Raw genomic sequence first — 26882 nt, forward strand, 5'->3', positions numbered from 1 at the left:
ATGTGTAATTAAATTGGTGTGTTCTTACGTTTTTACTAAATTATGCATTATGCTTTTTAATTTATTGTATATATATATATATATATATATATATATATATATATATATATATACATATATATATATATATATATATATTATAATTCGTAACTAGATCCCGGAACGCAGGTGCTCCACACAGCGGTCCTGGATGGGCTCCGAGTGACCCTAATATAACCTTCAACACTCCCTTAGTTACCAGGAGAACCAGGACACCCCCAATAAGAAAATTCAATTTATTTCAGCACAGAAATCCAACGCATTTCGGCAACAACCTTACTCATGGATACTATATGTATATATATATATATATATATATATATATATATATATATATATATGTATATGGTATATTATTAAATTTAAAAATATTATTTTTTTATTTTAATAGTATTTCTACATTTTAAGTGTCTAGAGAATCTAAGACATACATATATGTGTGTGTTTGTTTCAGTAAGTATATATTTAAATACACTTTTTATATTTTTTAAATATTTTTAATTTACAGTGTATTACTGTTACATGTTAATATTTTTAATGTTTACTATTTTCAACTATATATGTTAAAACTATATGTTTGTCTATTTCTTTAGATATTAGTGTCAAACAATATTTATTTTTCAATATTTTTGAATTTTCAATTATAAGTACAGGAAGACTCAATTTTTGTGAGCAATATTTCTGACACAATATTGTCGTATCACAATATTTTGAAGTGAACAGAAGAAGGTTTTTTTTGTTTTTTTTAAAAAAAGCAATGCCCCCATCACCGTGAAATTAATTTACCATGACAAAGGTAGCATTTTTAGTTGTTTACTGTCCCTTACCACCAGAGTTTTCCTGGCAGTGATGAGCAGTAAATACTGGCTGTTTGCTCATCCATCTAAATTGGGAGGGTGGACATAGAGCCATTTCTCCAATGGCCCTTAGTTGGTCAGGCTGTCAGAGAAGATTGGCCACAGTGGGGACATTCTAGTATCCTTCATTGCCAAACTATGGCCAGCTCACATCTAAATTAGGATGGTGGAGCATTCTACTGGTAGTAAGCTAACTCCTTTGCAACAGCGATGTAGTATGCTTACTAAAAACGTATGTCGTGCCCCATGCATTTACAGACCTGTATCACTCACAGACAGTAGGTAAAACCATACTCTTTACATATTCTCACCCCGAACTGAACATAAATGTGGACAACTAGCCTTTCAGTTAAGCTAGAGTACCATGACTATAAAATCACATGAAGTAATTTCCCTGACTACCTGATCAGCAGGAACAAACAGTAGATTTTCCTTGATCTCTGCCATTCAGTTTGGGCCAAAAGATGTGTAATGCCACTCCCTGTCATGTCACCAGGTGTGAAATTGTGTGCATTGCCCTTTCTGGTGCAAAAAAGACACCATATATCAGCACATGATGACACCTGAATCATCTTTCTCATGATATTTGAGCACAGCTATTATTATCATTAGTAGTAGTAGTATTTGAAGTGTTCAAATAGAGCCTTACATTAAATCAATTTACAGAACACCCCCAGTTAACATGACTAAGGAGGGGAGAACCAAACGGGGAAGAAGGGAAGAAAGTGGGAGGGTGTGGAGGGGCAGCAGAGGAAGATGAATAGGAGGTGTTTAACAATAGTAACACAGTTGGAAAACTATGAAGATGTTAGTCATCCTCTGAGACCAGACTAGCAAAGGCTGCAAGATAGGCTCTTTGCTTTGATTTGTATCACTACTAAAACATATCTACATTCTCCAAAACAGAAGAATGTTGAAATTTCTGGTGTTTGTTTAAATTGTCCTTTTTCTGTAAGTATGTTTTTGAATATGAACATAGAAAGCAGTTTTTTCATTGATTACCCACAACCTCATTACTTACATAAAGAAGGGAAACATTTAGGGCCTCATTATGAGTCTGGCATTCCAATGACCGCCAGATTCGTGTGGGTGGCCGGATCTCTGCACTCCCGGCGGTCTGACCGCCACAATGCAACCCTGATGGTTGGACCGCCAGGGGATCACCTTCACTGCCAGGAACAAGGCACCACTGTGCTGATCACGACTCCTGTTTCTGCCAGCTTTTTCATGGGGGGGGACCCCCCATGGAAAGGATTGTGAAAACACAATGCTGGGGACCACAGGCTGCCCGTTGCACTTCCCATGCCCATGGCACGGACAGTGCAAGAGCCCCCCTGCCAGCACTCTCAGAATGCACATTGTCTGCTGTGCAGTCAATGCACATTCAGCTGGTGCTGTTGTGCTACAGTATTGGCCTCAGCTCCCTTGAGAGAGCTGAGACCAATACCGTAGCACTGTTAGCCCGTGGGAACATTGTAATAGGATGGGGGGGGAACGCCACCGGCATGACGTCAGGGTAGTCCTCGTGGCTTTGGCGGTCCCACAGTGGGACAGTCAAAGTCCTAATGACCCCCTTAGACATTAAAGCAGAATTACATATTTCTTACACTTTGATCTAAATTTCATTTATCTCTATTAAGACAAATTGTTAAGATCCTTTACATTAACTGCTATGTCCCGACAGCAGAGGGAGTTCCACTTAATTGCTGAACACAATGTAACACTGCCAGATTAATTTTACACTAAACCACATTCTGTTAAAGTTTGCATAAAACAACCTGTTTGGCGAAAAACTTAATTTTTTCACAATAAGTAAAAGGCGGGAATCACAAGTATGATGAGACAAAAATATGTTGCCGTTCAAGCTCACTGCATAAAAAAACGAAACAGAGCGAAATACATAACCTGTTTTGTAGTGTGTATTGCCATCCTCAAAACATGACTATAAATGTATTCTGAACATGGCAATAAGCTATTTCGCCAACAACACGATTTGATAGACATATGGAACACCTGAATTCCGCGGGGCAAATGTGATGCTTTTATTTTATAAAGTTGTGATTTCCTGCCCAGCTCTCATTGTTGAACTAGTTTTAGTAAAACAATCGCGGGTAGGGTGCTTCATGATGTTGGAATGCTAACGAGTTTGTTTTATAATCCAGGTGCACCCACAAACACTAGTTTTCTTGTAAATCCGTACAGGCTGATATATTGTCCAACAAATTTACCTCGAGTGTACAGAAAGCAAGCCGGACAAATTCTTTCATTTTGTGCTAAATGAAAGTGGAAGAAAAATGCCCCCATGACTCTTGGAGTCACCGGGCGATCCTGGATGTTAATGGCTGCAGGAGTGCAACTAGGTCAGTGTCATATATTAGTATAGCAAATATACAGTGAAAAGTCACTTTTTAAGAGGTCTGCAGAGAAGACACAGATTGCTTCTTGAATGAATTTCGACAGGATGGGCCAGCCATACTATAATCCGTTATAGTCAGTGCTTAATTTGTGCTTGTTGTTCCGGTGCTGGGCACCGTCACTTATTTTTGAGGACCGGGGCTTATTCTTATGCCCCAAGCATTTGCTGCGAGCAAAAGACACATATAGGGCGGACGGAGGACGGGAAAAAATGAAAAAGCGTCACAAAGGGAGAAAGTAAAAAGCTGCAAGAGTGTGCTGAAGGGGCAGTGAGTGGCTTAATATGGATTGAAGAGGTCCGAGATGGTTTCAGGATTAAGCCGCCTCAGTATTTCATGCTCACACATTTAGGACCATATTTATACTTTTTAACGCAAAACTGCGCCGCTGCAGTTTTGCGCCAAAAAATTTACCGCCGGCTAACGCCATTTCGTAGCAGCGCAATCAACAGGTGGGAGTCATTATTTTTGACGCACACCGCAGCATCAAGTTGTAAAGGAAAACGACGTTAACGCGGCAGAAATTACTGTGGGTCGATTTACGACACCGCAACCCGGATATGCGCCGTTTTTTGACGGAATAGCATCAAAAATACCCGCGAACACTGCAAGTGCACCAGAGGAGAGCCAAAAGGGATCCCAGATGCCACTACAGACCCCAGGAAGATGACAGCAGACCAGGAACCAGCCAGGACGATCCATACAAGAACCAGGACATTTATAGAAAGAAAAGAAAGTGTCGCTTCAGTGCAGAGGAGCAGGAAATCCTGGTTAAAGAGGTGACAGAACACCAGCACCAACTGTTTATCACCTCAAAGTTGCCAATCAGTAGGAGAGAGGCCATATGGCAACAAATTGTTGACAAGATCAACAGTGTGGCTGAAGTACGCAGGACAGTCACCGAGTGTAAGAAACGCTGGCATGACTGCAAACGCAGGACCAAGGAAAAAATGGCCAGGAACAGAAAGGCAGCACTGCAGACTGGAGGGGGGAGTCTAGCACACCAGGAGGCCCTGGACCACATGGAGGAGATGGTCGCAGCCGTCATCCCGGAGGAGATTGTCACAGGGATTCAAGGACAGGACAGCGCAGACTACCACGAGACAACGCACATGCAGGGTAAGTCGCATGAGGAATTATAATGCACTAATGTCAACTGCAACCGGGGGGGGGAAATACCTACTACACATTGCATGTAAGTCATCATATACATGGAGTGGCATGGATAAAGGGGTACTGCAGGGGGGCATGGCCTGCACAAACATAAGCTGGGGCACAACATCACACTCCACCAAGAACAGTCCCATAGGGGCATGCTGTCATGCCTACAATGGAGCAAAGGGAAAGCCTCGACAGGAGGGAAGGCCACTACGTCAAACTTACATCCTGGCACTCGTCAGCCAACATATCTCCTACAGTAACTAGGGCCCTATTAGCAATCCTCTAGCCAAAACGACAACTGCAATGTAACTGTGACAACAGTTGCCACTACCACCTCCGATCTGTGTGCAGCTATAGTAGCCAATGGCAGTAACCTCCCCATGGAACATACATACCTAAATTTGGGGGTGAGGATGACATCTGCAACAATCTCCTGAAACAAGACAAAGGCCCCAGTACACGCAAATGTCAATGCCCACAGGTGTCACAAACATCAGCCAATGTAAACAACAATAGGAGTGACACAGCACTAAGGACACACCCATGCTGCATATGTCAGGGTCCTTCCCGTACCTGGCAAACAAGGCAACATCACAAATGTCATACTGCTCAGACAACAGCATTGAGGAGGGGACACATGCAACTGGTCACTGAAATACACCTGCACAGTCAGAGGGGGAAATAGGACACTGATACGACTATCAGGGCAATCCAATGTAACACACATTACCCAACATCAGCAGGGCACATTAACAATGTCAACATCCATATCACATCATAACATTGCCATGCATAGTATACGCTACATGTCAATTACAATAAACTCAATGTGAACGCTCAGGGATTGGGGCAGTTCCTGAGAGTCAAGTGTGCTGCCAGGACCATCAGAACACCCACAGCCAGTGAAATGTCTCACCATGAGAATGGATATACATGGAGGGTCGAGTAGGACAAAAAGGTGTCTATTCTCTATTTGGCATAAAGCAACACCTAGAGGCGATGAGGCTGACAAGTCTGATAATTCAATAACATACATGTAACACACAGGTGGGCCATAGGCCTGGAAGAATGCCTATCTGAAGGACAGCATATATCAATACAAAACAAAATCACAAAGTGAATTCATCAAAAGGCAGGCACGTCACGTCAAAATTGTCACAACACAGACACACTAATTTTACCCTGTTTCATTGTAGAGGAAGACATATCTCCTGCCGCTATGCCTGTCCCAGAATTCCCTGATGACATGGATGACGAGCCCATAAACATTCCCCAGGAGACCATCCAAAAGGTCCTTGAAACCCTCCAGACCACACCTTCAGTCACAAGGAGGAGCACAGAACAAGCAGCAGCGCAGAGGAACCACCCACCACCCCAATTGCAAGACCTGCCAGCTCCAATACAGCTGAGGACTCTGACGACACTGGCACCAGCTTTGAAAGAACTGTAGTTGGAGTACAGCGGGAGCTGGCCAAGGAGGTGCGGGTGGGGATGCAAACTATGGCAGCCAGCCTTGAGGGGGTGCGCTCGTACATGATGTCATCTGCAGATCAGGCAGCAGCTATGCAAGCCCTAACATCCATACTGCAAGGACTACAAGAAACTGTCAAGGAATTCACCACTGCAGTAAGGGAGTTGCCACAACACCTCGCACCCCAAACCTTCCACTGCATGCACAAATGCAATCATGACTCCCTCAGGGCCGACCTGGCTGCCTACCATTGTGATGTAGCTGCTATTCTCAAAAACCAGCAGACCCTCCTTGCTGCAGTACTGCCCTTAAGACCTTCACAGGGAGCAGCGACGGGGATGTCTGACTCCACATCTTCTAACACTGAGGTGTGTGTTGCCCCTTCACAACCAACAACAACAAGGACAAAGCAGGCAACACACACATCAGAAGAAGAAGACATGGAACAGATCACATTCACACGGAGGAGTACCCGGATGCACTAGTTCCTGCACCATGGCCTACTTTGACCAAGGTCCTATGTTTTGTCAAATGCCAGTCTTACAACAACTATAGTCAATGACTGTTCTGCTAACCACTGTATAACTTGTCAGCATGCCCAGTTAATGTCTCTCTCCTACTAATCGGCAATTCCTGTCCCTCTGCACTGTCTGTAACATCACCCCAGCATGTCAGTAGCATTATCTACACCCCTTCTGTAGGATCACCATGTAAGATTGCACTAGAATGGACTCAGCAAACATGGACAATGTACATATTGCACTACAGCACCTATCAATAAATAGCACTTGCACACCAAATATGTCTCTGTGTAATTTGACACATCAACTGTGCAGTAGATAACACAAATGTGCCTGTGTGACAATCATGTAGCTTGTCAATACAACTGTCCTGACATCATGTAGTCAGATACATCTGTGCAGTGGCCAGGATTGCATCATAGCCTGCCCATCCTGAGGAGAATAACTGATGAAGGGAGAAACCACACACCATCATGCTGTATTGGACAGAATAATGCTTCATCAAGAGAAATCAAAGTCAACTAATAGTGGCTGATAAATGTTGTCACCATGCAATACTAACACATTGAACTGTGCAGTCTAATCTAAGCAAACACTACAAAACACAGCATCAATCAACCTTTCTGAGTAAACATCCAAATAGGTAATCATGCTGAATTTTTGCACAAATGATCTATGTCAGTTACGAAGACAAGAAGACAAGAGTGTTACCAGGACCTCATCTTCAAAGATGTCCCTGAACATCACACTGCAGTCCGACCTAAAAATGTCCCCACAATACCAAGACTGGAAGCACACTTTGTGACGTAGAAAACATACTCATCGACACAAATCCTTTGTGATCCATGTCAACTCCGATTGGTGGTTCTAACAAATGGTGGATACTTACCAAGGTAGCACTGGGGTAGCTGCCATTTTACACCTCAGTTTGTTTTTGTTTGTAGCATAGGACACAAATGTCATAGAACAACAATCATCTACACTGATGGCAAGGCCATGATTAAGTAGCAGTTAACACATAATGCAAAGGGTTAACTATATATTTATTCCAAACTAATCACACCAGAGGCAACTAAGGGAAAAGTCATACCTACACTAATCTAACCTGACTACTCATTACCCACAACTGTCCCTAACTAACCTAAGCTAAACGTACTCTTCACATATAACGAATCGATCTAAACATCAACCCCCCACCCACCATTATGAGACAGGACACATGCAGGACAACACATACTAACCTACACACATATTATACTATCCTAAACAATCATATATTTTTTGTTTTTGTTTTTTGACAATTTTTTTTTTTTTTTTAAACATACAGGAACCCCAACATTGCCCAACACCCACCCACCCACACACTTAATAAGGAAAAGTAGAAATAATCAGGACCCCCCACCCTCCTCCCTAACACTAACTAAACTAACAACCTATACTAACCTAACACTAATCCCCCAAGCCCACTAATCATGATAACAAGGAAAGAGGAGGGAGGGGAGGGAATCATGTCCATTGAAAACATCAGTCCTAGAGGTTGGCCCTCCGGAGGGTCCGCCTGATAGACCTGACCCGCTTCTTGATGTAGGCGACATCCTGGCTAAGATTGTCCACCTTCCTTATAACTTTCTCCATTTTGCGTTCCAACGCCAGGAATGCCGCAGGGTCGATTGGTGGTGCTGCTGCTGTTTGGGTCCCGGCAGAGGTGCTCTGTGGGCATGTTGAGCCTAGCCCACTGGACTGTCCTGCAGCTGTCACACTGCTGTGGCCTGGGTGTGCTGCAGAGGCAGGGACAACTGTCCCCGCTGTGGTTGAGGCCACTTGGGGAGAACCGGTGGTTGTGGTGGTGGTGGCTGTAGTGGGCAACCTTGGGCCACCCTGTGGTGAAGCCCACCATGCTCCGGAGGCCCGATCCGACTGGTATTTACGGGCCATCCTATGGAACCCCGACTGCACCTGCAGGATGTGTCGGTACCTCATGGCCCGCCTCTCAAATTCATGTCTCTGTGCGGCACTCATGTTTGCAGCTGTGAAGACAAAGGGCAACTATTTACCATAGGAACTGCATTGTGTGGAATAGCACAAGTGGTCAATCTGACAATACATCAACTGTACTTGTAACAGCTCATATCACCATACAGATCATTGAAAGTCTCAGAGGAAGTACATGGAAAGCCTGCCTACAAAGGTCATCTCACACATAGCACATACAAAATCTACATGATGGGTAACAACTGGCAATAACTTGTCATCAAAGTACTGACAGTTGCAGCTAATAATCATGCTGCACATCCTCCGCCTATTGCCTGGACTACATATGTCCGTATATGTGATAACAATCACAAACTTCAAGGTCTGCAATTTGTAATGGGATTTTCTAGTATAGTACTCATGTGCCATAACTGAGTGTGTAAACTAGGTTCAAAACCATATATCATATAATCACAAGTATGTGTAACATACTCGTTGCTTCAGTCCTAGGTACCCTATTCTCAAACCCATGCCTGTGTTTGAAGGGGTGGGGGGGAGAACAATCCCAAAATATATGCACACCAAGGAGTGTATAGAAAGCTCAACATGTTTTTGGCTCCACACACACACCACCAGTAAGGGCTATCAACAAATTGGAGTCAGCTAAACCTTGTCCTATCCAAGGTCCACACATGTCAAAATGTACATACCTATGGAAACATCACATACTTCCAGTGAGGCATAATTTTCAACAGACACAGAGGAGCAAGAACACCCATGATCATGAATAGCATGCACACCTAGGCTGTTGCACTCTAGTCCCACACACTTCTACTACAACTTGTGGAAGTACATGCTCCCGGAAGATCCAACCTACAGTGTACTCAGTACATCAGTTAATAGGGAAGCAGCAGTCTTCAGAAAAGCCATTTGCAGAAGCTATCTGGGAGAATGTCAGTCTGACATGCAGACTCAGTCCGAGACGAGTCACAGTGCAACTCTTATTGTAAGTAGTGTATTCCACATGACTCACCCCAGTTCCCATAGAGGGCCCTACAGGAATGGCCTACAAACCCAAGATCAGACAAATGAATAAGCATTGGTCAACTCAAAATTATGTGATAACTGAAATCCCAGTAATGGAACAAGACTAATGATTGGGCAGCGCATCACACCTTGCAATGTGTTCAACACACAGTAGTCCATCACACATCACCAGCAAACACAAAACATACCACACATGTCAACACTCACTGTAGGTGTTGGGGTCCTCAAAACGAGCCCCCTCTCCCACTGTGTACTGTGCAGGTCCACCTGTAAAGCATGGAAAGAAGAATATGCTCAGAATCCGTGCAAACAATTTCAAATACAAATACAATGTAATAAGCTGACATAAATAATGAAACACTTTCAGACATGCTCATACTGCATGGAATAATTCCTGGGCAAGATTTACATAGGATGGGTCTCCTGCTACAGTTACACACACTTCTACACACATGCAGTGGCCCTGACTGTCATGTGGTGGCAAACATGCACCTCCATTAGTGTGCAGCAACAATATAGGTGTGTATTCATCTCATCATGTGCATCCAAGAGAGACATCCAAAAGCTGGTTACTTGAGGACTGCATGACCTGTCAAACAGCCTATGTGGTCATGACACATTTGTGACAGTTAGGTACATTGTGCAGAGGGCCAGGTACTTTGGCAATACCTCATGTTGTTACAGTTTCATAAATTGAAGTGTCCAAACAATGGTGATTGGCACCAAACATAGATGTTTGTACCCTAGTCCATATCTTTGGACTGCCACCCCTAATCGGATTTTGGCACAAGTAACAAAAAAATACCTGTCTAAGATGTTAGCTGAGGGCACCTGACTCCTTTACAAATATGGTTCATGTTCAGATCTGGCATGTATCAATAAAATGTGAAGGAGCACATTTATCCCGAACAGGCATGGCACTTCTGTGAACACTTTCCCTACACACTAACCAGACACACATGAGACATATGTCTGGGCCACATTGCTATCATCAATTGACGTGAAGGCAGCAATCATTTTCAGCATCATGTAGGGTTTCCAATGTCAGTCTAGCTATAGCGTCAACATATGTAGGTATGATGTTACTACATCCATACTTCACTGGCAATTGTGACCTGTAGAGTCCTGATTGCGTCATTAATGTGTCGCTTGTCTGACACAAAGGCGGCAATACATTACATTCTGCTACAAGCAACCTGTAAGTGTGGAAAACATGAGCTGCCTGACTGCTAGCATTTGTCATCCTTCACATAGTGCATTAATTACCCTGTATGTTTCCCTAGCATTACACACAGTCAGCTACTTATCTAGCAGATTGGGTACCAATCATCTCATGTCACTACACAGCTTTTAATTGTGCACATTTACATGATCTGTACTCACCAACATGGCCACCAATCATGATTCCCAGGTGGTCCAGCAGATCTTGCTCCCTGGAGATCAGGTCAGCCCAGCGGTGCTTCAATTGATGCTCGTTCCGTTGGCTCCCATACAGACGCACCAAGTGATGGCGCACCTTCCCCCACCGGACTTTTCGGGCCTACGTGTGATACCCCTGTATCACCCTACCCCCAGCCTCCAGCATCAGTGGGAGGAAATGGCAAACCAGCCATATGAACCTCCCCAGTTCCTCCTCACCCATCCTGGAAAGACGTGGCCTACCAGACATTTAGGCACAGAAAAAGGGGAAAAAGTAGTAGAAAAAAAAAAGGGGAAAATGGGGAAAGTTTGAGTGAGGAAATACAAAGAAAACTTAACAAATAGAAGAGCCCAACTATCCCCTATATAACAGTACCCACAACAGAATCCCACAGACAATAAATACAACACTGGACTGGACACATTTATACAACACACACTCAAACAGTATTCTACAACAATATATTGATGACAAAACAACAAGTAAGGTGGCACACTGGACACAAAAGCACAAATTCACAGGACAACACGTTGCACACAGCCACACAGTCTAGAATAATCAGAGACTGTAAAGTGAAAGTGAAAGTACACCCACTGTACAGATTCTGTAAACAGGATGTCCTATTACATCACATACTGCATAACATGGCTGCCGTTTTTTCCATTATGCGTCATATTTTCACGCATACAGGTTGTGCGTCATATTTTTTGACGCACAGGAGTGCAGATAATGCAGAGTCAAAATATTTTTAATAATTGGTAAATAATATTTGTTTGCGGCATAACTTATAGTTCCAGAGGTGAAAATTAAGCCGCAGCCAAATATAATTTCTATTTATTAAAAAAAATGTTGACTCTGCATTATTTGCACTCCTGTGCATCTAAAATTATGACGCAAAAGCTTTATGCGTGAAAATATGACGCATTATGGCAAATATGTATTTTATTTGTCCAAATGAGTTTTGGAATTTTGCATGACCAAACGGTGCTAAGTGATAAACCTTGGTGTTAGCTATGGCAAATGTCCCTTATAGGATGTATAGAAGGTATTCACAGGGCAATAGTAATGATTGGCCAGAATGGATATTACTCATAATTGCGCACATATGTAGGTAAGTGCTGATTGCAACTTTCAAAATATGAAAGAGATTACAGGATGTCTTCATTAGCTAATTTGTGAGCACATGTATCAGGCTATTCCAAATAGCAAAAAGGCCATTTAGGTAATGCAATTGTCGCCTAAACCTTTTTGGGGGGTAACCATGTGCTAATTACGAGTTAATGTAGCTAAAATATGTTTCACTATTGACATGTAGGGCACACATGCCCCTTATGCATGTGTGTGCTTCCATGTGCGTAAAAAATGTCTATTTGGGGAGCAGCAGAGGGGGACTTAGGCCCCCAGCACCCTGGGGTTTGCTGTTCCTGACTTGCAAATTTATCATAAGGGTTTCCCAAATTATGTAATGCTAAACCATTGGCAGCAGGCCCATAGATGCAAATTGAGTATGATTCTCTTTTTGCAAATCTGTAATACCATTTGCCCATTTGAAGTTTGCCCTATTACTTCTTTTTATAATTCTGACATACCATTTAGCATTGATTAAATTGCAAATTCTCAACGTTCCTTATGTCATGATAGCAAATAGGTTTTTGATGTATGTGACCCTTTATGCATTACCTAGTTCAGTGGCATGTTTCAATCTTCCTGCTAGGTTACAACTGGGACACTACTGTGATAGGCTGCTTGCAACCATTTTGTTGATTGTATGGTAAATGTACATGTGTGTGGTCCAAAGTTGATCCAGTATCAACTGTTAAGGTGTATGTTGTCACTGTAACGTCCAGGTCCATCATGAGTTAGGGGCAGCTAATCGTGTATCTAATGAGTATCGTTTGTAGCTAAATGTGAGTAAAGTCATTGAGGACATGGTAACCTACACGTGGATGGTCCCACCCTGTCACTGAAGACATGTAATGAGACTTTCAACTGGGCAACCGTGGTGTGCTGAGTGAGAGAATGTCTCAGGTGTCTGGATCTGGCATGTGTCATTGCAACATTTGTACTCAAGTTGGCCTCTGTGGATGGAAATTCATCAGGAAACATCATAGCCTCTGTGCAGAATTAAATGGCTGGTATTCACCACACAAGAGCCATCTCTATTATTTGAACAATGTTACTCAGCGTGTGAACTGTCAGGGTCCTCATATGTGTCGACTTTTCATGGACATTATCTGAGGTTGCTGGTTCTGCTGGAGACCACGTACACCATCAAAGGCTATGGCCCAGGTACACTGTCACACTTTGTAGTTTGGGCATTAATGAGGACCAGACAACGGATGGGGCATGAATTCGCTATCCTAGGGCACTGTAACAAATATGATACAAATAACAGTCAGATGATGCAATACAATATATTTGAGTATACATTGATGAGGCAACTGACAAATTAGCCTCTGAGGAAAAAGAGGTTTTGGACAGCAAGTGTGGTCCAGGCTGACAGGATGCTGGGTCAATCAGGAGCCAGCTCTTTGACAAATGACATGATCAGTGGTCTGACTAGGACTGGTCAGAGGGAGCAGTAGACAGTTGACATGTCACACTGTGTATGTCCTGTGTTGTTTTGAAGGTGACACATGAACCCTGATAAAGTGTTACACGGCAACATTAGTAGCAATGCTTAATGGTGTAATTGCCCAAATGACAACATCTATGATGTAGGAGGCATCAGCAGGGACAGTGCATGTAAATTTGGGTGGTGTGCATGGAGGGGATCACTGGTGTGGCCTCTATCAGTGTCTCACAAGTCCTGTCGGATGAGATTTGCTTTAAAATGGCCTACAGTACCTTTCACACGGGAATCAATCTAAAGGTGATACCAGGCCTTAAAAACTCCAAGCCAGTGTATTATTTGAGCTGACTTCCATGCAGTGAGATGGTACTGTGACAATGGTAGGCATAGGAAAGGGTGTGGCACACTGGATGACTCTTGTGAGTGTGTGTGTGTAGATGAGGGAATCTCAGGGTACACATATCAGCATTCCAGGGACCTCTTCAGACAGGTGGGGTCTGACCAGGCGCATGGGTGTGTAAGGTTTTTAGAAAAGGGCTGACATGTAGATGGGATGTGATGTGCTGGATGCTTGTCATATGTGTGGCACATGTGCTGTGTATGTTCTGCTTATGTGTAACTCTAGTGACAGATAGTCTTTGCAAAGATTGTATGTAGTTGGAATTACTGCTGCCAAGAGTCTGGTCATACATTCCTGTTCCTGAAGGTAAAGCATGTCAACTGCCTGATGTATGAGGCCTGTTTTCCCCTAGTTGAGTGATGATGTTTTAGTTGTGTGCCATCTGCTGCGATGAACCATGTTTCAAACATGTATGTGTGTAATAGGTGTGGTCCTCAGCTATTGCCCTTCAAAAGTGAACTGTACAGGATGTCAGTAATTTACATTGTGTGTGTATGTGACCGTTGTATGATAGGCATCACATTTGTAGTGGAATTTTCTGTGTCCTGATTGTTATATCATTAATGCTCCATGAGGCGACACTCTTCTTCTGATATTTAGAGCTAAAGGTGTGCCGAAATGAATAGTCAGACCATGATGTGGTGTTTGTTATCAGTGTTTATTTACAATAGTTCATTAAGTGGTGATGGTGATAATAATTTAAAAAAATTGTTCACAATGTGTTGGCGCCTACGCACTCCAGCAGCCATGTTTGGTTGTTCCCCCTCCTGTTGCAGGGCAGCATCCTCCTCTTCCTCGTCTTCAGGCATGTATGGGTCTGGTTCCAGGAGGGGAATGTTCCTTTTGACACAAATGTTGGGCAATATTGCACATGTGAGGATGATCCTACAGACCATCTCGCGGGAATATAGTAGGCTACCACCAGTGATGTCAAGGCAGCGGAACCTTGACTTGAGGATGCCGAAGGTCCGCTCGACAACGCTGCATGTCCTCTTATGGGCCTCGTTGTATGCACGCTCGGCAGCAGTACTCAGGTTGCCATATGGTGTCATTATCCATGGCTGGATGCCATACCCCTGATCAGCTGAAAGAGAAAAAGAATGGGATCATGTTGATGTAGATGGCCCTATTGAAAAGACCTTTCATGGCAGTAGTAGTCTTGTGTTGTCTTTGACTCTTTTGTGTACTGATGTGACATCCTATACTTGTAGGCTTGACCATCTGCATTGTCTTGTTTCCTTGGCTGAGCAAGTGTTTGTCTGCTAACCGTTTGTCATCAGTATGTTTTGGGATTTTCAGTGCAGTGTGCCCTCCCTAGCATTATGACTTGTGATACAGGTGTCCTTGTGTCTTCACTTGGAGTGAGTTGATAGTTCCATGTAGAGTTTAAATTGTAAGTGTTGTTAACACGTCCATATCAAAGTACCCTGGACATCCCATACCTTTAGGCTTATGCGATGTATTAATGTAAAGGTCATTGGGACGCTTACAATTTGCAAGGTGACATTTCGGCAACCACACTCATTAATGTCTTCACATTAGGCTGTACAGTGAAATCCAATGTGTGACAGGTTCAATGGTGACTTAAGAAACATGGCTAGTGATGTAAGGACCTCAGTGTGTTCCTGTCTAGATGTTGCTGTTGTGGTGTATGTGTTGTTTGTCCTAGAGGATTGCTGTGCAGTGTGTGTATTTAAGTAGGTTTTTGTACTTACCAACAAGTAGTCCATTGCCATACCGTCCATCCTGGAAGTGTTGGTTGATGGTGCAGTGACGGAAGATGAAGGAGTCATGTACACTCCCAGGATATTTAGCCATGATGTTGGTGATCAATCCTTGGTGATCGACTATGGACTGCACGTTGATGGAATGTGTGTGCTTCCTGTTGCGGTAGAGGTGTTCAGTTGCAGCAGGTGGCACAAGGCGTACATGTGTGCAGTTGATTGCACCAAGGACGTGTGGGAAGCCCCTGATTGCGTAGAACCCCTGTTTAGTTTCCTGCTGCTTCTGCAGTGTGTTAGGGAAGCAGATGTGGCGGGGTGTCAGTCGAATTATGGCATCCAGTACTTTGGGCAGAAATGCGGAGAATGATGGTTGTGATATTCGGCCTACCAGGGCACCAGTTGTTTGAAAAGAGCCACTTGCCAGCATGTGGAGTATGGCAAGCAGCTTTGTTTCTGTTGGTATGGTGTGGGTTGTCACCAAAGTGGGGGCCAACTGCTGTTCAATGTTTCTCAGCAGCTGCTGAATGGCCTGCCAGTTCAACCGGAACCTCTGTATGATGTCGTGTTCCCTGAGGCCCTGCAGGGTGGTTCTTGGGCGGAATATCCTCTCCTGCCTTCTGCGCTGCCTTTGGGGTCCCTGCTGTTGTTGTTGTAGCTGCTGTTGTTGCTGCTGGGCTCTGCGTCGGCGTGCACGCTGGATTAGAATGACCTCCATGGCTCCCTGTTGCTGCTCTGCTGCTCTGCTGTTTGTTCTGTGTGTTCTGATTAAATACATGTGTGTTTGCCCCATTTTAACGCCTGCCCTGACCCAGGCGTTAAATTTTGATGCAAACCGGGCTGTGCGTCATTTTCTGGCTCCGCCTCCCGGCCGTGCGTCATTTTTGCCCGAAAGCATAAATACGACGCACAGCCGTTTAAGTAATTTTTTGGACGGGAACGCCTACCTTGCATATCATTAATGCAGGGCGGGTTGCCGCATCCAAAAAATGACACACATGGCGGAATTTTGTCGTCCGCGGGCTCGGGCGTCAAAGTTTAAATACGGGGCACCGTTTGCGCTGATTGTGCGTCAAAACTTTTGACGCACAATCGGCGCAAACAGAGTATAAATATGCCCCTTAATTACAGCAGCCTCATGTTTAAGAGGAGGGCTTTGGGCAGCGGGACCTTTGTATTTACAAATTAAGCACTGGTTATAGTGCATTGAGAATCCAATTCCTTCAGGAGCACAAGGCTTTGTATGGTCGACAAGAAATGGGGATTAGTAGAGAGAAAATATGAAGCTTGAGTGTAAAAAGAAATTTAAATTATGATGGTACACTTGAAAAAGAGTCTAGCCATATGCTAATGAAGATGCTTTAGAGTGTGGAGAAATATTGGGGGCATATTTACAGGAAAGTAGCGCATCAGCTATGATGCACCACTTTTCTTGCTCACCCCTGCAACCCCTGGCATCACCACGGCAGTGCCATACTTACACTATTCCGCACCATTGTCCGTTAGCACAATATTATGGCGCTTGTCCAGAAATGCATGGGGAGGCCCATTGGAAACAATGGGAGTGTCACTTTTGGCAGGCAATAAAAAGTACAAGAAAAATTGCACAATGAAATCTCGTAAATGTCACTGTTCTATTTTTCAACGCCTCGTAACGGGAGAACGCATGGCACAGGCATAATGTGGAGTAAGGAGTGCATGCTTTGTGCCACTTTGTAAATATGCCGTGAAAATGGCCTCCTTAATGCCACAGTAGCATAAAAAATGGTGACAGTGTGGCGCAAAGAGGTGCAAGGGGCTTGTAAATATGCTCCATGGAGTCAAACATCTTTTGTCATTAAGGTCTACCAGCCTATTGCTCCACTGGAGAGGATGTAGCGCAGCAGTCAGAGCGACCAGCTCAGGAGCTGGAGACCCGGGTTCGATTGATTCAGTTCAAATCACTTAGGCCCTTATTAGAACCCAGGTGGTAAATCCCGCTTACCGCCATGCTGACGGCCGTCAAGATACCGTGGCAGAAATCTGTTACAGGTATTCTGACCCACATCTCCTAATCTGCCACAATACAGACACCCACACAAGTCCACCACACCAAAGGTCAGTGATAAACTGGTGATAGCAAAACCTACACCGTCACGCCAACAGAACTACGCCCACACTATCACAACCCACGAATCAACGCAGCAGTCATTCAACCGCAGTAATCCATTGGCAGTACACACCGCCGTGCTCAAAATACACACACATTTACAAAACACAACCACATTGGACAATTCAAACACACCTGATACACATACACACACCACACCCACACAACCAATCCAATAGGTCAATGCCACTGTCCCCAGGACACGTCAATCAGCAGTGTGTCCACCCCTACAGGGACCCCAGGCAACCCCACTAACCCAAGACAATCAGGGACCTGGGGTCAGTGGCAGTGGGCACGTGGTTCAGGGGATAGAGGCACAGGATAACAGGGAAGCTGGGAGGACTGCTGTGCGACAGGGGGAGGACAGGCCCAGGGATCCCACTCTCCACAAAGCACTCTCCAACATCATGGGAGCATACCATAATTCCCAGGAAACCATGGGCACGGTACTGGCCAAGTTTCAGGAGACCCAGCGGCTGCAGGAGGAACACTACCTGGGGTTCAGGGAGGACTTGAAGTCCATTAACAACACCCTGGTCACCATTGCAGGGGTGCTGGCAGACATGGCCAACACCAAGAGGGACACAGTGGCACACCAACTGGCCCCTGACACTAGCCTGAATGATGAACAGCCCTCCACCTCCTCCGGTTCTAATGGACAGGAGGTCCCGCCACAGGACCAACAGGCCACCAGCACCCCACCCCCTGCAGAAGGAGAACCACCCCGCGAACAGTCCCTGCGATCCAGGCACAAGACGGAGAACATTGCCAAGACCCCCGCCAGGAAATAGGACTCTCCTGATAGTCACCCTTCTGTCCCACTCAGTTACCCTGTCCACTTTCAACTGCCATTACTCCATTTCCTATGCCCCCTTGGACAATGCACCTGTGATGCCAATAGACTGGACTCTATCATGGACATTCCTCCACCATCACCCCAGCCCATTGCACAGCCCCCTCCACTTATTAGCACAGAAATAAACACCCTTGAATCACAAATCAATCTGGAGTCAGTCTGTACTTTCACAAATGTGTTATTGCAAACTTTCAGAGTAATAGCAAAGTCAATGTTCATTACCACATACCAATCTTAGACAGTTGTTGGGCAGCAGTAAACATAGCAGAAGGCAGAACGTGGTACACAGATCTGTAAAATGGAAATCTAATGTGAACTGTTAGGGTCCATACACAGAGGCAAAAAGGCATAATCATGCAATGTCCTACAGTAGTCTGATATGAGAGGAGCTGTGCCAGTCACGTACCTGTGTCTCACTGGAAGTATTGCATGATGATGTTGTTTCGGTTGTCTATATCTTCTTCTTCTGCCTCCTCTTCTTCACTGTCCACAGGCTCCGCAGCTGCCACAAGACCAACATCAGGCCCATCCTCCTGCAGCAAAGGCACCTGGCGTCGCAAAGCCAGGTTGTACAACATACAGCATGCCACGATGATCTGGCACATCTTCTTCAGTGAGTAGTTTAGGGAGCCACCTGTCAGATGGAGGCACCAGAATCTGGCCTTCAGGAGGCCGAAAGTACATCCAATTATCCTCCTAGTCCACCCATGTGCCTCCTTGTAGCGTTCCTCTGCCCTTGTCCTGGGATTCCTAACTGGGGTAAGTAGCCATGACAGTTTGGGGTAACCAGAGTCACCTGCAAATATAGAGGGACAACTGTGAGACATACAGCAACCATTAGGGACTCTCCCATAGCCAGACACCTATGTAATCTGTGTTGGGACCTTGGGATCACCTATTAGCCACACACAGTGCCTCTGGAGTTGCCCCATCACATAAGGGATGCTGCTATTCCTCAAAATGTAAGCGTCACGCACTGAGCCAGGATACGTGGCATTCACATGGGCGATGTACTGGTCTGACAAACACACCATCTGCACATTCATAGAATGGTAGCTTTTGCGGTTTCTGTACACCTGTTAATTCCTGCGGGGGGACAAATGCCACATGTGTACCACCAATGGCACCAATGATGTTGGGGAAATGTCCCAGGGCATAGAAGTCAGCTTACACTGTGGGCAAATCCTCCACCTGGGGGAATACGATGTAGCTGCGCATGTGTTTCAGCAGGGCCGACAACACTCTGGACAACACGTTAGAGAACATTGGCTCTGACATCCCTGACTGGCCAGGAAATGGAGTACTGACAGGACCTGCACTAGAGGGGGATTCCTGTGGGTTGGTGGATAGCTGACATCAGGTCTGGCTCCAACTGGGCACACAGTTCATGGATTGTGGCACGATCAAGTCTGTAGGTGATGATGATGTGTCTGTCTTCCTTTGTCGACAGGTCCACCAGGGGTCTCTATACCGGAGGATGACACCATCTCATCATCTGCCCCAGCAGACGTGGCCTATGGAGTAGAAGGGTGAGCAGAGGGTCATACACCACATAGCTTGCACAAGGCTGTTTATAACAAATGTGATTTAATCTGTGTTTAGCGATGTATGTCCGTATTCCTGCACAAAACTGCTGTGACGCAGTTAGCTGGCCTGCCATGTGGCCACCTGAAATGGCGTCTGCCTGACCTGTAAGGAGGGACAAGGGGAAATGAGGTAACCGCTGGCGTTGTACACCGTCGCGGTAGGCGGACGAAGACCGTGGCGCAATTCAGCATTGGTTATCATTGGGCCCTATGGGTTCCAGGAGCCAATAACGATGTACGCCGGTGGTGATGGTGCGCACAGCTGCAGACGTGACCGCCATTTTCTGTCTGTTTACTCACTTGATAACTGATCTTCAACAGGAGAGGACCTACACTGCAAGAGCTGCTGTGACCTGAGTCTGGAAGCGACAATGGCTATAGTGTCTGGGGAAAGGGCCCCTGCCTTCACTGTGGAGGAGTTGGACAAACTGGTGGATGGGGTACTCCCCAGTACACGCAACTCTATGGTCCACCAGACAAACAGGTGAGTACACTGTGAGCATGACGGATGGGAAATGAATGTATGGAGTGGCGTCGATGGAAGGTACAGGTGGAGGGTGGGCAGAGGCCAGCATGTGAGGATGGTCAGTGTATGTGTTTGTGGGCCAGGGTGTGTGGTTGTGGCCAATGAGTAAGAATAACCAGACGGGGGAGTAAAATCCATTCCTACTTTACATTTCCTCTAGGTCAGAGGCCACCAGAAGAAGAGTATTTGGCATGCCATCGCCAAGGAAGTGCGGACCTTGGGGGTCCACCATAGACGGAGCACCCACAGCCGTAAAAGATAGGAGGACCTGTGCCGCTGGATCAAGATGACGGCAGAGGCCCAGCTGGGCATGGCCTCCCAACGTGGAAGGGGTGCCCAGTGCACCATGACCACCCTGATGTACTGGATCCGGGCGGTGGCATATCCGAAGTTGGATGGGCACTTGAGGGCATCACAGCAGCCACAAGGGGGTGAGTACTGTCTCATGCAGCTGACTCTGCGTGCTTTTTGAGTTTTCTGGGTGTGGGAAGAGGACTGTGGGTTCCCCTAGGTCAGGGCAAGTGTGCCAGGGTATATCCATTGTTAGCCATGCTCAGTGCCAGTCCAACCCCAAAAGTCGTAGTGGCCCTCTACACCTAGTCAGGCTCCTGTGGGTTCCAGGTGTGCATAAAATGGATATAGGCACAGTCCACCATGGGCATGTGATTTTCCCCAGAACTGTTAGTGCATGGCCTAGTACATAGGGCTGCTCCCTGGGTGTTGTGTCCACCAACGGTGGTGTTGTTGCAGGCATTGACCATGTCTCTCCTTTGTCTCCCCCCCCTTTTTGTTTTGTCACCCTGTCCTTGTGTACATTAGCATCATCTGGCGGAGGAGCAGTGGCACAGAAGCAGGAGGGAGCTGCAACCCACATGGCCCTGGAGGGTGAATGTACGGAGTCTGAAGGCATCAGTGGGACGCAGAGCGAGGGGAGCTCCACGACGGGGACAGGAGGAGACACCAGCGACAGCGACTCCTCCTCTGATGGGAGCTCCCTTGCTGTGGCGGGCACCTCTGTGCCCACCGCAACAACAGGTACAGCCGAAACCCCCCCTACCAGCACCGCCCTCCCAGCAGCCCCTCATCGAGTTTCCCATGCACACTCACCGAGGAGGGTGGGCCTCTCCTTCGCCCCAGGCACCTTAGGCCCTGCCCCAGTAAGCCCTGCTGCCCTCAGTGAGGAGGCTATTGACTGCCTGAGATCCCTCACTGTTGAGCAATCAACTATTTTGAATGCCATCCAGGGTGTCGAGAGGCATTTGCAGCAAACAAATGCATTCTTGAAGAGCATTCATTCTGGCGTGGCAGCCCAACGGAGAGCATTTCAGGCTCTGGCCTCAGCACTGATGGCAGCCATTGTCCCTGTGTCCAGCCTCCAACTTCCACTACCCAGACCCAATACCCCCCTGCCTCAGCCTATCCCAAGTACACCATCAGACCAGCATGCACACTCATCAACACACAAGAGTGGACATGGCAAACATAAACACACATCCCACAGGCACTCACACAAGCACCATCCCCATGCAGGCACGCCAACATCCACTGCCTCCACTGTGTCCCCCTCCTCCACATCCTCCTCCTCCCTCCCAATCTCGTCTTCACTCACACCTGCATGCACTACATCCTCAGCCACTTCCTACATCACCAGCACGCCCATCACCACACACCGCTCATGTGCAATCACCACCCCCTCTACCATTCACACGTCCCCTGTGTCCTCTCCCAGTGTGTTTGTGAGCCCTCCTCCCAAAGTACACAAACGCCGGCACACACCCACTCAACAGCCATCCACCTCACAACAGCCTCGAGCCCATGCACCCTCACCCAAATTCAACAGACGTATACCTCCTACATCCACTACCTCTTCCTCCACTCCCAAATCCCCTCCATTTCCCGTCCCAGTGTGTCTAAAAAACTTTTCCTTGATAACTTTGACCTCTTCCCTACACCTCCCCACTTTCCTTCCCCTAGGGCCAGGATGTCCAGATCCCAGCCCAGCACCTCAGCCACAAAATCATCCAGCACTTTGGTCCCTGCAAGTCCTGTAACATCGCGGGCCGCAGCCTTCAGGGCTGCCAGTGCACCACATAATGATGCCAAGGATCACCCTATTCCACCACCTGCCAAGGTGAAGAAGGGGACAACATGTGTAAGGACAAGCCGCACAAACCAAGCAGCAAGGCCTCTTTCAAGACAAAAGAGGACAGTGCCAAGGTCCCACAGGCGACTTCCAAGGTGGGGAAGGGACACAAGGCTAAAGGGAAGTTAGTTCAGGGCACAGAGCCTCAGGGTGAGGGACTGGTGACACCCCTTCTGCAGGTCAGAACAGCAACCTGTACTACGGTGGACACCGCCGCTTCACCACCACCTGCACTGCCACCTGCACGGCTACAATCACTTCTGCTGCTTCTGATCCAGTCCCCAGCATCATCCCCAGTGGGCAGCCATCCGAGGCTGCAGGAGACGGCCTGGTGTCTCCCTCCACAGGTGTTGACACATGCACCACCGCCAGCATGTCTGCCGCTGACACTGGCGCAACCACCACCACCTGCCCCGTGACGTACTCAGACTGTGCCACCACAGCTAACATGGACATCATCCCCAGTGGGCAGTCATCCGAGGCTGCAGGAGACATCCTGGCCCCTGCACAGCGTACATGAGGCACCACAACCAGCACTGGCAGGACCAGCAGTTGACCGGCTGAGTCGCCACAGGGTGGAGTGTGTCTCTGCCTCCATGGAGTATCATGCTACCTGTTCCCAGGAAATCTCGTGGCTCTGACACCCAGGTGCAGGAATGGGAACTGCCCCACACCATGTGAAGCACTCTGGGCAAAAATCCCCCTCCAGAACCAGTGGAGAAAAGCATCCACTCACCCAGTCCTTGGCAGGATGAAACACTCTGGGCACTAAGCCCCCTCCAGAACCAGTGGAGAAAAGGATCCACTCACCCAGTCCTTGGCAGGATGAAGCACTCTGGGCACAAAGCCCCCTCCAGAACCAGTGGAAAAAAGCATCCACTCACCCATTCCTTGGCAGGATGAAGCACTCTGGACACTAAACCACCTCCAGAACCAGTGGAGAAAACCATCCACTAGAGAGACTGTGGCTTTGCACTCCCCAGGACCAAGCAGTGGGCAAACCACCCACTTGACAGACGGTGGCTTTGCATACCCCAGGACCAAACAGTGGGCAAACCCCCCACTTGAGATACTTGTGAGACTGTGGCCTTGCACTCCCCAGTACCAAACAGTGGGCAAACCCCCCACTTGAGAGGCTTGTGAGACTGTGGCTTTGCACTCCCCAGGACCAAACAGTGGGCAAACCACCCACTTGAGAGGCTTGTGAGACTGTGGCTTTGCACTCCCCAGGACCAAACAGTGGGCAAATCACCCACTTGAGAGACTTGTGTGACTGTGGCCTTGCACTCTCCAGGACCAAACAGTGGTCAAACCACCCACTTGAGAGACTTGTGAGACTGCAGATTTGCACTCCCCAGGACCAAACAGTGGGAATGGAGCCCCCTCGTGGAGCAGTGGCATCCTCCCTTCATCCTGCTGAGATGCCCCCCTCCCCTTCCCCCTGAGGTGCCTGTTTTTTTTTTTACCTGATGCCCCAGCAGTGTTCTCTCAGTTTAGAGGCAGGTATCATGTGTGGGCTTCGCCCATGCATTTTGGGACCACTGGTCCACGGACAATGAATGGATCACTATCCGGACTTGTGTAGTTGCTGTACATATTTGTATATACTGATCTGTTACAGACCTGTTTCCATATCTGAATTTTAGATGATTACACTTGTTACAATAATTTATTTTTGTCCTTGAGTTCTTCCTGAGGGTTACGGGGTGTATATGTAATGTTGTGGCATGTGTTTGTGTGTATGGTGTTGTGGGTGAGGGTGGGGGTGGAGGTGTTGCATGTTGTGTGTGTGTGTCACTCTCTTTTTCCTCCCCCCCCTTCCCTGTGTGCCAGATGCAGTACTCACCATGGTCGTCGCTGCCGTCTTTGCTGCTCCTGGTAGAAAAGGAGGTAAACCAACATTGGTATCACCTGTAACTCGGGCTTCATGACATCCTGGTTTCTCGTTGGGTGTCGAAAGGTGAGTGGTTTCCGTTCCAAGTACTTTTTCCACTGTGCTTTTGATGGCGTTGGTACCGCCCCGGAAAAGCTGGCGAATTGGTGCCTTGTAATACAGTGGGTGGTACATTGTGTTCCGCCTGTCTGTTACCGCAGCGGTGTTTGTTTCTACCGCCTTGGCGGTTGGAGTGTTAAAGTGTCTGTCTGTGTTGGCGGTTTCCGCCATGGTCGTGATTCAATTTTTTTTACCCCGGCCTGTTGACGGTATTTACCGCCACTGTAACACCGACCGCCAGGGTTGTAATGAGGGCCTTAATCTCCCTGTGCACACGGACAGTACTTTGAGACCCTCACGAGTAATAGGCCACGCTATATAAAATCTACATTTAATTTCACTGAATTGTGCACCACTTGCAAAGGTGATCAATCCGATGTTGTACACAAAGGGGTTTGTGACTTGTGACCCATATTTAACATACCCCCTTCCCTGAGAAGATGAGGGCAATTTTGAGCTGCTTACTCAGTGAAAGTACCCAGGAGGATGATAAGGAGGCGCTGGAACTCAGGAATGTTTAACTTGTTTGTGTTTAAAAGAAAACTACAGTTCACTTTATCCATTGAGACTACTCTGGAAATTCGGTCATTTTTGTGACAAAATTAAAAGTGGCAGTCAATACAAACAGTGGATATACCAGGGAATAGAAAGCCAACTACTGGATAATGAAAAGTGAATAATTCGAGTAAAACATTTTGTCTAGCCCTGCACTGCTGCTGAGGTACAGGTGTGTCTGCACAGAAGATCTGTGTTGAGGCGCTCGCCCAATCTATTGAAACAATCCAATAACAATCTTTACGCCCTTTTCAGTCTATAAAATACCAGAGAATAGGTGTGCAGTGAAGTTCCACTAATGCAGATCACTTTAACAGCGTGATTTGGACGTTAGTTATTAAGTATTATATTGGTGCCATCCCCGCTTGTAGAAGAGAAACCTACTACTTCTTGAGCCACCTAGAAACGGATTTGATACAAACATATAGCAACAAACACATTTACTATTTGAACAGTCTGTGGTGCAGGGAATCACAATCAAAACAAAGAGTGGGTATGTGCTCTATGAACAATATATCTGTATACAACCTGCGATGACCTAGTTCTTCCACTCAGAAGCTCATATTGAGCAGTCTCCCGTTGTTATTTAGGACACCTCTGTAATCAGACCAGTGCATCTTAAAAGAACACACTGATATGGACGCGATGTGTAACACATGTATTACTTGCCCTTGACTTGACTTTGTTTCAGAACAAATAGGTAGGCATTCTCTATTTGGAATCAGTTATGTAAAGCAAACAAAACTAGACATTATACTGAAATACTATTAGTAGACTACAACGATGTAACAGTTGCTGCACACATTTATGTGCATATTACTCTACTTCTGTCCCAAGCCACAAGCGTCTACACATGTGCCTTTCTCTCCTCAATCTCTTTTGAACTCATTCGTGTAAGTCCAAATGTCAATAATTGTTTTTAAAATGTTCTTGTATATATCCTTTACTTTCATACAGTTGTATTGAATGTCATTTTAAATATTGTAATATATATTAGCACTAATAATTGTAGGTGTTTGTTTTATTAATATAATTGTTTAAAAAATATAACGTATAGCTTCTAATTTTTTGTGTCTTTATTTAAATTTTAAGAAATATGATTAGTAATTTATAGTGATGTAGTGGCTTGTTGGGTTTGTAGAGAAATAGAGTGGGGAGGTTTTGAAGTTATGCAACAGTAGCTTTACATTCGTTTTATCATAAATACATATGTAATAAGTGAATTAAATGCTTTAGGAGTCGGTGACAGAGTTTGTAGGGGAATATGGTAGAAATATAATGAATATATTTTGTTTACATTGAATAATTAACATTTAAAATATTTAGGTGTATGTTTTGATTTTTTGTTGTTTGTAATTTAATTTTGCATAGTTTAATTCATGTATAATTAGTGTATCCCCCGTCTGCCTGCTGAAGGATCCTACTTTGGTCTTACCAGACTTACTGTGGGTCCAGGGCCTGCCTCAAACTGGATGTCTGT

This window comes from Pleurodeles waltl, chromosome 7 (genome assembly GCF_031143425.1).
Source record: "Pleurodeles waltl isolate 20211129_DDA chromosome 7, aPleWal1.hap1.20221129, whole genome shotgun sequence".
NCBI classification, from domain to species: Eukaryota; Metazoa; Chordata; class Amphibia; order Caudata; family Salamandridae; genus Pleurodeles; species Pleurodeles waltl.